The sequence below is a fragment of the Nomascus leucogenys genome, chromosome 12 (assembly GCF_006542625.1).
Source record: "Nomascus leucogenys isolate Asia chromosome 12, Asia_NLE_v1, whole genome shotgun sequence".
In the NCBI taxonomy this organism is placed as follows: Eukaryota; Metazoa; Chordata; class Mammalia; order Primates; family Hylobatidae; genus Nomascus; species Nomascus leucogenys.
The window spans coordinates 51,972,943-51,986,388 of NC_044392.1; the positions used below are offsets into that span (position 1 = coordinate 51,972,943).

General features: G+C 42.4%; 1 pseudogene; it reads right to left on the reverse strand.

The window, feature by feature from the left end:
* Window positions 1-3,558: 3,558 nt before the first annotated feature.
* Window positions 3,559-6,209, reverse strand: LOC105739136 (annotated as a pseudogene).
* Between the last annotated feature and the right edge of the window lie 7,237 nt (window positions 6,210-13,446).

Here is a 13,446-nt window from a genome sequence, read left to right on the forward strand (position 1 = left end):
CAGAGGAGTGCTGTGGTCTGAGATCAGGTGATGGCGGTCCGCTTTCGCCTGCCTTCTTGTGGGCTGCGTTTCCCAGGCCAGGGCCGAGACTGCAGCTGATGCTGCCTCAGCAGGCGTGATCTCTCCTGAAATCTTGGCTCCAGAATGCCAATCGCTGAGGCCAACTGTTCTTTGGTGGCAATGCCCCAGCTATGTGTTGCGTTCAAAGCACGCTCTCATCCCTTTGGCTCTGGGTACAAACGAGTCTCCTTCACTATCCTCGTCCTTGAGCTTCCATGGGGAAAGGGTTGTGGGAAGGTGTGCGGAGAGCCATTGCGGGGACACTTGGCTGTAATTTCATAGACAGGCATGGGCAGAGAGAGGCCGGCCGGCTAACATAGGCCTCAGTCGGTCTCTGTCCTGCAGGTAGGCCCAGGCAGGAGGCTGGCCCTGCCAGCGGCTCTTATAAAGACCTACCAACTGGCCGGGCATGGTGGCTCACGCTTGTAATCCCAGCACTTTGGGAGGCCAAGGCGGGCAGATCACGAGGTCAGGAGATCGAGACCATGGTGAAACCCTGTCTCTACTAAAAATACAAAAAATTAGCCGGGCGTGGTGGTGGGCGCCTGTAGTCCCAGCTACTCGGAGAGGCTGAGGCAGGAGAATGGTGTGAACCCAGGAGGGGTGCTTGCAGTGAGCCGAAGTCATGCCACTGCACTCCAGCCTGGGTGACAGAGGGAGACTCCGTCTCCAAAAAAAAAAATAAAAATAAAGACCTACCACCTGCACCCCTTCATGAATATGCATGAAGTCTGGGACCCTTGAGCCCAGAGTAGCCCGCCCTCCGATGCCGAAAACTGCCAGGATCAGGGCCTTGTGGGCTGGGTGGCTGTAGGGCCAGATTGGAGGGGAAAGATGGGCTTCCGGGGCTGGCTCTCTGGAGTTCTCCAGTAATTCTATGGAAACTGGAAGCCTCTCTCAGGGCTTGCACACATTTTCAGGGAGAAACCACCCTGGAAGGGTGGAGTGTGAAAGTGAACCTCCATGACAGTCTTGAGTTTCCCAGGCCCTCTCAGTGAAGGCAGCAATATCTGTGGGTGTCGCCGTTGCCATGATAGTCGCACACACAAAGGTGTGTCGATGTCATTCATTTTCATGTAGAAAACAAGAGCGAAACCACAGAGAAAAGAAAAATCCCCAACATGATGGCCTGAGGACGGATTCCTGTTTCCTGAAACATGGGGAGTCTCCAATATGGCTCGTTTGGAAACTGGAAAGGAGAGCACCAACATGATGCTGATTTTCCACGCTTTCCTAGAAGTTTCTTTGTCCCCTCAGAGCTCGGGAAACAAATCGTCAATATGATCATGCTTTCGGGGCCCAGAGACACGTGAGCAACAGGCACCCTTGCAGAGGGCAAAGAAACGTGGAATCCGAAATCATGCTTCAGTCGGCCTGAGTGTGACTCCTGTGTGCATGGGACTACCCACCTCCTGCTCTGCTACAGGGCTTAACGTGGGGACATGTCATCTATGAACCATGTGGATGAAAAACGGACTGCCACCCGATTCTCAGCTCATTGCTCTCTGGGGAATTCGCTCATTCCTTGGGAGATGGAATTCATCTGAATCGCTCTGGGTGAAGTAACCTAGGCTGGCAATCTGGAGGGCCAGTGAGCGCCTCGCTGGCTGATGCAACTGTGGGCCGAGTCCTTAGCCTGCACTGGGAGCCCCGCATTTTCCCGGAGTACGAGATCCTGCTGGTCCTGGAGGCAGAAGACCGCTTTTCTCTCTGTCTTCTTCTCTCTGTCTCTTGCTCCCTTTCTCCCTCTGTCCTTCCCTTCCTCCCTCCCACTTCGTACGTCCCTTCCTCCCCCTCTACCCCCTTTTCCCTTTCCAATATCACTCTGTCCATCTGTCCTTTTCTCACTCCATTCCTCCCTTTCTCTCTGTCTTGGTTCCTTTCCCCATCTCTATTTTTCAACATTATATGATCCTATTGTGTGTATCTGTGTGATAACATTTTTTTAGCAATAAAGTTCATTTTCATTAAGGTATGTACATTGTTATTTAGACACGTTATTTATGTATATGTATTTGTTTAATAGATATAAATTTATTTCAGAGTTATTCTACAGCATTGTTGACACTTACAAGCAGTGTCAACCTGAAAATTGTGTGACTCACATGACTATGATTCTTTTCTATTGCAGTGGTTGAGAACAAAATCTCTATATCTCCAATTTAGATCTGTGTATTACCACTAAATTGGCTCCATTTACTGGAGTGACAGAACACTATTTCCTGACCATGACAAGAGCTATGGGCTCTGCGGAGGTCAGGGTTAGGATGATGCAGAAGTGAAGATAAGACACTCTCTTTTTCACATCTTTAGTAAATACAAATTCCTTATAAAAGAAGGACAAAATTATCCTGAAATTTAAAATTCCAAACAACATTAATGTTTATTTCATTATTACATAAAATTAAAATTATAAAGCAACCAAACAAGTAATTAATACACTTAGATAATGAAAGATTGTATGATTTCAGTAAAAAATACAAGTAGAATATAAGTCAAATATAACAAAATACACTGTATTGTAGTATGTGATGGAATCTCCATATCCTGCAATACAGTACAATCAATTGAAATGTATAAAATACAATAGAATTTAAATTTAGAATGTTTAACATGAAATGAAATCTGAGACAGGTGAATAAATAAGTACAATCATTTATCATTTACTATATCTTGACTTAAGTTTTATGTAGAAATATTAAAAGTAAACAGCTTGCATAGTAATTTTACTATAAACTGTAAAAATGTATAGACATTTTCCCATAGGGAGTGCTATTAATGGTTTGTGGATATTAGTACTCCATGGGTTCGGGCTGTAAGAGTGAGAGCCTACAACATTTTCTGAACTGAAAGAGGAGCAATTTATTAGTAAGGTGGCTCTTGCCTGTAATCCCAGCACCTTGGGAGGCTGAAGCTGGCAGATCACTTGAGTTCGAGGCCAACCTGGCCAACACGACAAAACTCTGTCTCTACTAACAATACAAGAAAAAAAAATTAGCTGGGCATTGTGGTACATACCTGTAGTCCCAGCTACTTGGGAGGCTGAGGCATCAGAATTGTTCACACCCAGGAAGCAGAGGTTGCAGTGAGCTAAAGTTGTGCCACTGCACTTTAGCCTGGGTAACATAGCAAGACTGTCTCAAAAAAAAGAGCATATAATTTTATATTTACTTTTCTATAATCTAAAATATGCAAATATGTATTATTACATTCTAATATTTTTCTGATTATGTAGAAACGCATGACTGTCATCAGACATCCAAAAGACATCAAATGTCTAACACGAAGTATAAAGTTTTTCTATAGCCTTAGCGCTCTGCCAAACGCAGCGCTCACCATTCTGAGTATATCGCTCAAATTTCTTTCCTATGACTTCTTCAGTTCTGTCATTTATTAACACAACGCATCTAAAATTGTTGCTGCTGGTCATCTGGAAGAATCTGAGGAGTAGCAGGTCCTTGTTCTCATTCCCAGAGCCGCATCCTCTGCTGAATAGGGTCAGGGTGCTTCCATCTCAGCCTCATCTGACCCACTGACAGGCTCAGTTCTCTCCTGCCCAGGGAAGGGATGGGCTTCTGTATCCAGTACTGAATCCCGAGGACCAGGCAGTGTGGCTGGAACAAGTGAGCCCTCCGCAGGGAAGACATAAGCTGCCTGGGTGGCCATGGAATAGAAGGTCTGCACCTCGGCACACAGAGGCCCCCGAAGCCGAGGGAGCAGTGTGAGCTGCTCCCAGGTTAGTGGAGAATGGAACTGCTGTACCCACACCTGGGCTAGGTCTTGATAAATAGCCTCTGACATAGCTCGCACAGAGGTCCCCAAGCTTTTTCAAAGTGACAGCGATTGGACTCCTAGGGCCTGAGACCTGTGCCACTTGCTGTGCCCAGTGCAAGCCCTTGAATGTCCCCTGTGGTGGACATCACAGCTCTCCTGGATTTCACTGTGGTGCACAGCAGTGGAGGACTTTGATTTTTTTTTCAACGACAAGCTGCACTCTTCTTCTGGACAGTTCCCTGCAGAGAAAGCATGTGAGAGACTCGCCAGAGCAGTTCCCACAGACCCTCATTTCCAGAACCTCCTGTGCACCCAGGTGAATCCCACTTGTCTCCCCCACTCCTTCCTGACCATCTCAGTACTGGAAGGAAGTGAAACTGAACCCCTTCTGAGTCACCAAATATATTCTGGATGCTAAGTTTGAAGGGGGTCTGCCCCTCCACACCTGTGGGTATTTCTTGTCAGGTAGGATGAGAGACTGAGAAAAGAAATAAGACTCAGAGAAAAAGTATAAAGAACAGTGGGCCCAGGGGACGGGCACACTCATCATGCGAGGACCTGCACTGGTGCTGGTCTCTGAGTTCCTTCAGTATTTATTGATGGCTATTTTCACTATCTTGGCAAGGGGAGTGCGGCAGGAGAACAGGGTGAACAGGGTGATGGCGGGGAGAAGGTTAGCAGGAAAATATGTGAGTAATGGAATCTGCGTCATAAATAACTTCAAGGAAAGGTACTGTGCCTGGATGTGGATGTAGGCTAGATTTGTGCTTCTCTTTACCCAAACATCTCAGTGTAGCAAACAGTAACAGAGCAGTATTGCTGCCAGCATACCTCGGCTCCAGCCACAGGGCAGTTTTCTCATATCTCGGAATAGAATGAATAGTCAGCTTTACACTGAGACATTGCATTCCCAGGGACATGCGGGAAACAGAGGGCTTCCTCTTATCTCAGCCGCAAAGACGCCTTCCTCTTTTACTAATCCTCCTCAGCACAGACCCTTTACTGGTGTCAGGATGGGATACGGAAAGTTCTTTCCCTCCCCACGAGGCCGTATCTCAGCCTGTCTCAGTCAGGGGAAACCTTGGACGATACCCAGACTTTCTCAGGCAGAGGTCCCTGTGGCTTTCCGCAGTGCATCTTGTCCCTGGTTAACAGAGAATGGAGAATGGCAATGACTTTTACCAAGCATACTGTCTGCAAACATATTATTAACAAGGCACCTCCTGCAGAGCCCTAAATCCCTTAAACCTTGATTTAATACAGCACATGTTTCTGTGAGCACAAGGTTGGGGCTAAAGTTACAGATTAAGAGCATCTCAAAGCAGAACAATTTTTCTTTGTACAGCTCAAAATGGAGTTTCTTTTGTCTTCTTTTTTCTACATAGACACAGTAACAGTCTGATCTCTTCCTTTCCCCCACAAGATCTCAAAAAAATTTTTGTCACTAAGTAACTCCCTTCGTGCTCAAGCCTCATATAAAATTTTCCTATTTGCCTTTTGGAGCAAATCAAAAACAAAAAAAACCCACCACCACCACCATCAAGAACAAAAAACACCAAGATTCTACCTGCTCTGTCTTGGCAGCTCTCCTTGAAACTGATTTTTCTTTTCCTGCAGTTTCCCCAATGTGAGCTGGACTCTGGTCTGTGGATACAATGAGAGTTTGAGAAAGTGCCTTCAACTGAACACCCCGAAATTCCTACTTCATCCTGGACACACAGGAGCTGAGGTAACCACCAAACCCCAACTCTCTTCTGTTCTCCAGTGTCCAGGATCTGTACGACTCTGGCTGCCAAAGAGCTCCCAGTTTCCTTCCCTGGGGAGCCTGTGTTGCTGGCCCGTCCCTTCTCACCTTGAAAGAGTCAAATCTTACCTGATCTGGCAGTGCTTCATTTCCTCAGAATTCTCCTGCTCATTTGGATTGGTCTCCGGTCCTACTGCAGAAGAAAGTTCAGGTGACTCACCTCTACCTAGGTAGAGTCCCATATTCTATCTCTGATGCATTTTTGTAGATCAGTCTTCCAAGTGAAGCCCTTCTGCCAGTATCATGCATGAACGCATTTCTCAAAGTCCCCTGACGATGCTAAGCCATTTCCCATCACCAATCTCAAAATAGAACCCTACCAAAGACACATAGGTCAGTATCCCTGATTCCATTACTCCTTCTAGCCTCCAGAGGAGCAGCCCAAGGCTTTACCTTGCTTTTGTTTGTGTTTCTCACTGGAATGGGAGGAGGCAGTCTTGCCTTTTCCTTTGAATGGTTTCTTCTCATCTGAGCCCTTTTCTGTAAAGGAGATCTGTTGGAAAGGGGGCTGGTCAGTGGAGCATTGGATGGAGGAGCAGTGGAGATCGAGGTCTTCATTTCCCTTTCCCATGTTGGAGCTCAAGAGACAGGTGCTCTCTCTTATTCCTCTACTACTTAAATAGCAGAGACCCTTCTCTACTATCTTACACATCCAAAGGCAGAGGGTGGGTTATTCTGCTAGACCTCCTTTTTATACGTCCCTCGGCTGGGCCTGGCTTAATCTTCTTGGCTGAAGAGTTTTCTCCTTCTTGCCACTTATTAGAACCTCAGTAAGAAAAGTTTCTTGCTATAGTTCTACTGGGGACCCACACACAGTTAAGGAGAGACATTTTCAGGATCCTGTCAACAAAGACCCTGGAGCACAGGGATCAGAAGATCGGGGAATCATTCCTTCTGATTTCTGTCCCAGTTCCTACCTGGAAGTGTTTATGATCCAGTTCATATGCATAATTAAACATATCTCTATTGACATATATATTTTGCACAGAAAGAAAATGTATTATACATAGAGTTAACATTATATATGTAGATATTATAATTTCTCAAATGCTTGGAAACAACAAATGTAAAATGATGGTTGATTGTATTAGATCCACACATATATGATGAAATAAAAATTCAGGGAAAATCTAAATACCAAATAAAATGGCCCTTTATACCTTAAAAATGAGGAAGATAATTAAATCAAAAGCACAAAAATTGAGTTGATTAGATTAGAGCCAATGCAAACCTAATCAGCCCCTGATTCCTAAGGTAGCAAAAAGTCTAGGTGGAAAAGCTTCCCCGCTTTCTCACCCTGCCTCAGTCTTCCCGGGAGTGCCACTGTGTTCTGTGGAATTTATTCAGCCTCTCTAGTAAAAATGGACTTGTTTCCAATGAGGTAACCCAACTGATCACAAGAAAAACAGCCTAGATTCTGAGCATTCAGCTCCTGTCTTTACACCGCAGACACCACATGAATACCATCAAAGCCCACATTGTTTCTCAACACTCACCATCAAGACATATCCAGAACAGCCTCTCAAAATTGCCTCAGTGAGGCAAGACAAAGTGTGGTGGAGCTCCAGGTTCAGAACAGCTGCCTTATCCCTTCCTACTGCGGCAGAGTCTCTCTGTAGGTCAGAGCTCTCAAACTGTAGAAGGGTTAGTTCATTTCCCAGCAAGTGTACCCTAAAAGGACCTTCTTGTCTCCCAGTCTTCTGAGGAAATCATTCAGGAATAAGACCTTCTAAGTTAGGGAGTACTCAGCTTCCAGTCCCAAATGACTGACTGATGAATTGATTCCCTGAGGAAGAGAAAGACTGTGTTGGGTGAGTCTGTGTTTTCCCAGCTGTGCTGTCTGTGCAAATAGTGGAAACAAAAAAAAATTAGTGGTAGACAAACACTGCCTAGTGAAATTGTCTCAATGTAAATGGAACTTATCATAATATGGTTATATATTATAATATGATATCATAAAATTTATTTGGTATATAAATAAATTTTGATATATTCTGATATCATAATATCATATACAATTTTGTCGGGTAATTTTATGAGAAAGTTGAGTTAAAATTTGTAACTACATTAACATATAAACTCAATAGAAAGCTAGGAAAATTATCTGCTCTTGTGTAAATGACTGCTTTTTGAATAACTCTAAAAGGTATGAAGGGGGGTCTGCTACTTACTTGATAAATAAGTACTTGATAAGACATCGACTTCCAAATCTTTCCTGTGTTTAACCAGTGCGCTCTCAAGATATGAAAATATTTTACTCTAACAAGTCATTTTCATAGATATCGTAACAGGAATTTTGTTCATTTTGGGTTAATAAATTATTATAACTTTTTTTGTTATTAGTAGTTTATGTCATTGCTAAAATATACTCCTACAGATAACACATTACACAAGTGTCTTGATTTGTCCTTTAATCTCATATAAATTGTTTAAATTTTTAAATTAAATTCTATTTATTTTAGATAAAAGAGTCCTTGTAGCTGCCATATGCTGCACTTTGTTAGAAAGACAAATTATCAGGCAAAACTCAGGCCTGGCTGGGTGCAGTGGCTCATGTCTGTAATCCCAGCACCTTGCAAGGCCAAGGTAAGCAGATCACCTGAGGTCGGGAGTTCGAGGCCACCCTGGCCAACATAAGGAAACCCCGCCTGTACTAAAAATACAAAAGAAAAATTAGCTGGGTGTGGTGGTGCACACCTGTAATCCTAGCTACTTGGGAGGCTAAGGCAGGAGGATCACTTGAACCCGGGAGGCGGAGGTTTCAGTGAGCCAAGATCATGCCACTGCACTCAACCCTGGGTGACAGTGCAAAAGTCCATCTCAAAAAAAGAAAAAACTCAGGCTTATTTTTATCAAAATCTAGATTTTAGATAACGTTTCTAGGTGTCCCCTTCTAATAAAAATCCAAACCAAAACAAACAAAACATTTCTAGGTAATTCCCATGACTATTAATGACTGTTAAATTGGTACTTTTATTTTTAAGAGAGGGATTGTTTATAAGGATGTGTTGATGTGTCAAACATGAACAGTTATGATTGTACCTTTGCTTGACATAGCCTCACTGTCATTCAGGGTAGAGTGTGGTGGTGCAATAACAACTCACTGAAGCTTTGACCTCCCCAACTCCAGGGATCCTCCTAAGTCAGCCTCCCAAATAGCTGGGACTACAAGTGTGTGCCACCATGCCGAACTAATTTTTTAAAAATTGTTGTAGAGATGAGGTCTTACTATCTTGCCCCTGTGAGGTCTTGTTATATTGCCCAGGCTTGTCTCAAACTCCTGAGCTCTGGCTCCCAAAGTGATGAGGTTACAAATGTGAGCCACCATGTCCAGCCAAGATTAGACCTTTCAATGAATGCACATCTTATCTAAAAAAAAAAAAAACTGATTAAAACATGAAGTCTGAATTAAAAATTGGTTCACATTAATAATTTTAAATTTGGGTACTTCTATTATTAAAAGAGGGATTGTTTATATGGGTGTGTTTATGTGTAAAAAGCTAGTTAAGATTGAACCTTTATTTTTATTTTTTTTTTTTTGAGACAGAGTCTCCTTCTGTCACCGAGGCTGTTGTGCAGTGGCACAGTCACAACTCACTGCAGCCTCAAACTCCTGGGAGCAAGGGATCCTGCTATGTCAACATCCAAAGTAGCTGGAACTACAAGTGTGCATCACCGTGCCTATTTTTTTTTTTAATTTTTAATAAAGATGTGGTCTCACTATGCTGCCCCGGCTGCTCTCAAACTCCTGACCTCAAATGATCCTCCTGCCTTGTCAGGAGGTATTACACAAGCTTAAGCCATTGTGTTCAGCCAAGATTTTACTTTCAATGAGCACACATTTTATATCAGAAAAAAAATAATAAAGAATAAAGTCTGTGTGAGAAATGGGTTGAAGTAGAGATAACACAAAATTGGCATGTTATTAGTTGTGGTTGAGCCTGGGTAACAGGCCTATTGCACTGTTTCTTTTATTTTGTATATGTTTTAAATTTTCTGTAATAAAACATGTATAAGAATACAAACTTGATCTACAGTGTTAGCTCTTATGATCTTAGTGACTTTGGTGGAGCAAAAAGAAAGAAAGTGGTTGCCAGGGCATCAGTGAGGCTGGTTCTATTTCTAGGTTACACAAGTGTGTTCACTTTGTAATAATTGCTTAAGCTTTATGTGATTTCTTTGTATTTGTCTCTCTGCATGAATGTTACACATATATAAAAATTTGAATGTTACCTATTTGCACAAAATTTTAACTTAGTATCTCAGAATAATAGCACTGTTTTGTATTGTTTTAAAGTGGGACATATTTACTCAGGGCATCATCAGACGGATATTAATATTCCAAGGCATTTATTCATGTCCTAACACTTTGGTGACTTTCTAGGTCTTTCCATGTTTACATCAGTTTAGTAAGAAGGATAGTTTTAATTTTTTAGGGTAGAGGCCAGGCACTGTGGCTCATGCCTACAATCTCAGCTCTTTGGGAGGCCAAGGTAGGAGAATCATTTGATTCCAGTATTTTGAGTTTTTTTTAGGATGCAATTATTCTTCAGCAAAGTCCTCTTCTCACGGTGATGAGGTTCAGCTGTGCAAGGACACCTAGTGCATACTATGCATTTGGTATGAGTAGAACTGGATTGAACCAGGAACAAAATGTGTAGCAGAAGTCAGTCTGCAAAGAAAAGTAGGTAATTCAGGTAATATTGGAAGACCACAACTCAGCAGCAAATCTTTTCATTCATTTCAGGAAACCATTTGCCACTAGTTCGCCAGAAGAGGTGAATTTAAAGCAGCAGTTTGGGGGTTTGGTTGTAACCCATAGTCACCCAGAGAGCTGAATTAATTTATCTATTGCCTTTTGGTTTTAGGTAATTTTAAAAGCCTCTCTGGTGATTCCCATGTGCACCCACGGATAACAACCCCTGCTTCGGGGTGAGAATTGCATTTGCTGTGCATGCATTCCATGTGTGCAGTGGTGATTTGCCCCATGGCCACTCCTGAGTTTGGGGTCTTAGAAAATACACTTGTCCTGTTAAAAAATCAAAAAACAACTACAAGACACACTCAGTTGTTTGGCTAAAATGCAACAGGAGAAAATATCTTCTCAACAGATGTATCTGGATGACGCTTGCTTTCAGAGTAAAAGGTGGTTTCGAGCACAATATAGCACTTTTTCCCAAAGGCTTTGAAGGCCTTTTGCTATCATATCCTTATGAATCACAGGAATAAAAAAATAATAGTTATATAACTGTCAAATATTGTATTAGGAAAAAATTAAGGACATATCTTCCATGCTCGGGTACCCTGATTAAAATCAGTTGAGACCCATCTGCCTGGTGTGGTGGCTCACACATGTAATTCCAGCACTTTGAAAGGCAGAGGCTGGAGGATCACTTGAGCTCAAGAGTTCAAGACCAGCCTGTCCAACATAGCAAAACCTAATCTCTGCCAAAAATACAAAAATTAGCTGGTTGTGGTAGTGTGCACCTGTGGTCCCAGCTACTCGGGAGGCTGAGGTGGGAGAATCGCTGGAACACAGAATGTCAAAGCTGCAGTGAGCCACTGCACCCCAGCCAGAATGACAGGAAAAGAGACCCTGTCTCAGAAATAAAAATAAATAAAAGAGACCCATTCTTTCAGACACCCTCCTTCTTCTACATAAAACATGAGACTTTTGACCTGAAATGTTTTAAGATAAGCTGAAAATTCTCCCATGTTCAGGAGCAGTAGATAGGGGTTGCTCACTTCCTGCTATTTGAGTGAAAGCAAGGCAGAGGCCTGGAGAGTCAAACGGATGAATATATTAATTGCTTTCTTTTCATATGATGTATTAAGCTATTCTTGCATAGCTATTTAAAAAATCCTGAGACAGGGTAATTTATAAGAAAAGAGTTTGATTGGCTCATGGTTCTGCAGGCTGTACAGGAAGCATAGCACCAGCGTCTGCTTTTGGGAAGGCCTTGGGAAGCTTACAATCATGGTGAAAGTGGAGCAGGCATCTCACATGGTAGAAGAAGGAACAAGAAAGATGAGGGAGAGATGGGCCACACTGCTAAACAACTAGATCTCGCGAGTACTCACTATCACAAGAAACACACAGAGCCATGAGGGATTCACCCCGTGATTCAACCACCTCCTCCCCAGGCCCCACCTGCCACACTGAAGATTAAACTTCTCTATGAAATTTAGAGGAGATATCAAAACTACATCACATGTGCTCCCAAAAAATCCCTCTGAACAGTTCACCCTTTTTTCTCTGTCCTGCTCATCTGTTTATATAGCTTTTATTCTGCACATTTTCTTTTTCAGATAAATAATTTTTAAAATGGGAGAAAAAATAGAAATGCTAGGCCCTTCACTTAAATCCTGAAAATTACAGAAACCTTAGCATCTAACTCCCAGGGTGCTATGAGGATTAACTCACATCATGTGATGTTTCCTGAACAGTGCTCTGTAACAGACTTCTGAACACATAGTATGTGCTCAATAAACATTGTATTAACTCATGTGTACAAGTTTTCCAAATGCAGACTTACTCAAACATTGACGCATTCTCTAGGCTTTCTAAACTGTTAAGAGCCAGCAGAAAATGACATGTTTGAAAATGGTGATTGGTGGTTTCCATTCTGGCCCAAAGGATTTGTGTTGTGGAAGAGTATTGGGTGTCAGGAACTCTGTGCTGTGCCTACTTTCTCTAGCTGAGTGCTACTATATTGAATGTAGTGGGAGAAACATCAGCATTAAGAGAAGACTTTTTAAAGAAGCCAGTTTATGGGCCCCTTCCAAACCTGCAGAATCACATTACCAAGAGAGAGGCCTGGAATAGGAAATAATTTATATGCACATTGAAACTTGAGAGGCAGCCGGGTGTGGTGGCTCACACCTGTAATCCCAACACTTTGGGAGGTTAAGATGGGCAGATCACCTGAGGTCAGGCGTTCAAGACCAGCCTGGGCGACATGGCCAAACTGTGTCTCTACTAAAACATACAAAAATTAGCCAGATGTGGTGACTGATGCCTGTAATCCTACCTACTCAGGTGGCTGAGACTGGAGAATCACTTGAACCTGGGAGGCAGAGGTTGCAGTGAGCTGAGATCATGCCACTGCACTCCTGCCTGGACAATGAGTGAAAACTTGGTCAAAAAAAAAAGAAGAGAGAGAGAAAGAAAAAGAAAGAAAGGAAGGAAGGAAGGAAGGAAGGAAGGAAGGAAAGAAGGGAGGAAAGAAGCAAAGAAAGAAGAAAGCAAGAGAAAAGAAAAAAGAAACAAAAGAAACTTAGAAACTTGAGAGGCAATGCTTAGCTAAGTGACTGTCAGCCCAGGCTTCCAACCATAATCACATGGCCAGCTTAAAGAAATATTATCACCTGTGCCCTCCCCAGAGACTCTGTCTATTGGTCTTGGTGGGAGCATCTATGTGGTTGTAATTAGAAAGTCAAATTGTCCCTCTTTGATAATTGCATAATATCATATATACAAAAAATCTAAAGACCACAAAAAACTCTTAGATTTGATAAACAAATGTAATAATGTTTCAGGATGCAAAAATTAATGTATAAAAATTAGTAGCATTTTTATACACTAATGATGATCAAACTGAGAGCTGAATTAAAAAGTCACTTCCTTTTACAATAACTACTAAAAAGTTTAGATGCCTAGAAATACAATTAGTCAAAGAGATGAAACATATCTACAAGGAAAACTACAAAACACTGATGAAAGAAATTGTACATGACACAAATGGGAAAAACATCCCATGCTCATGGGTTGGAAGAATTTTGATCATTAAAATGGCCATAGTACCCAA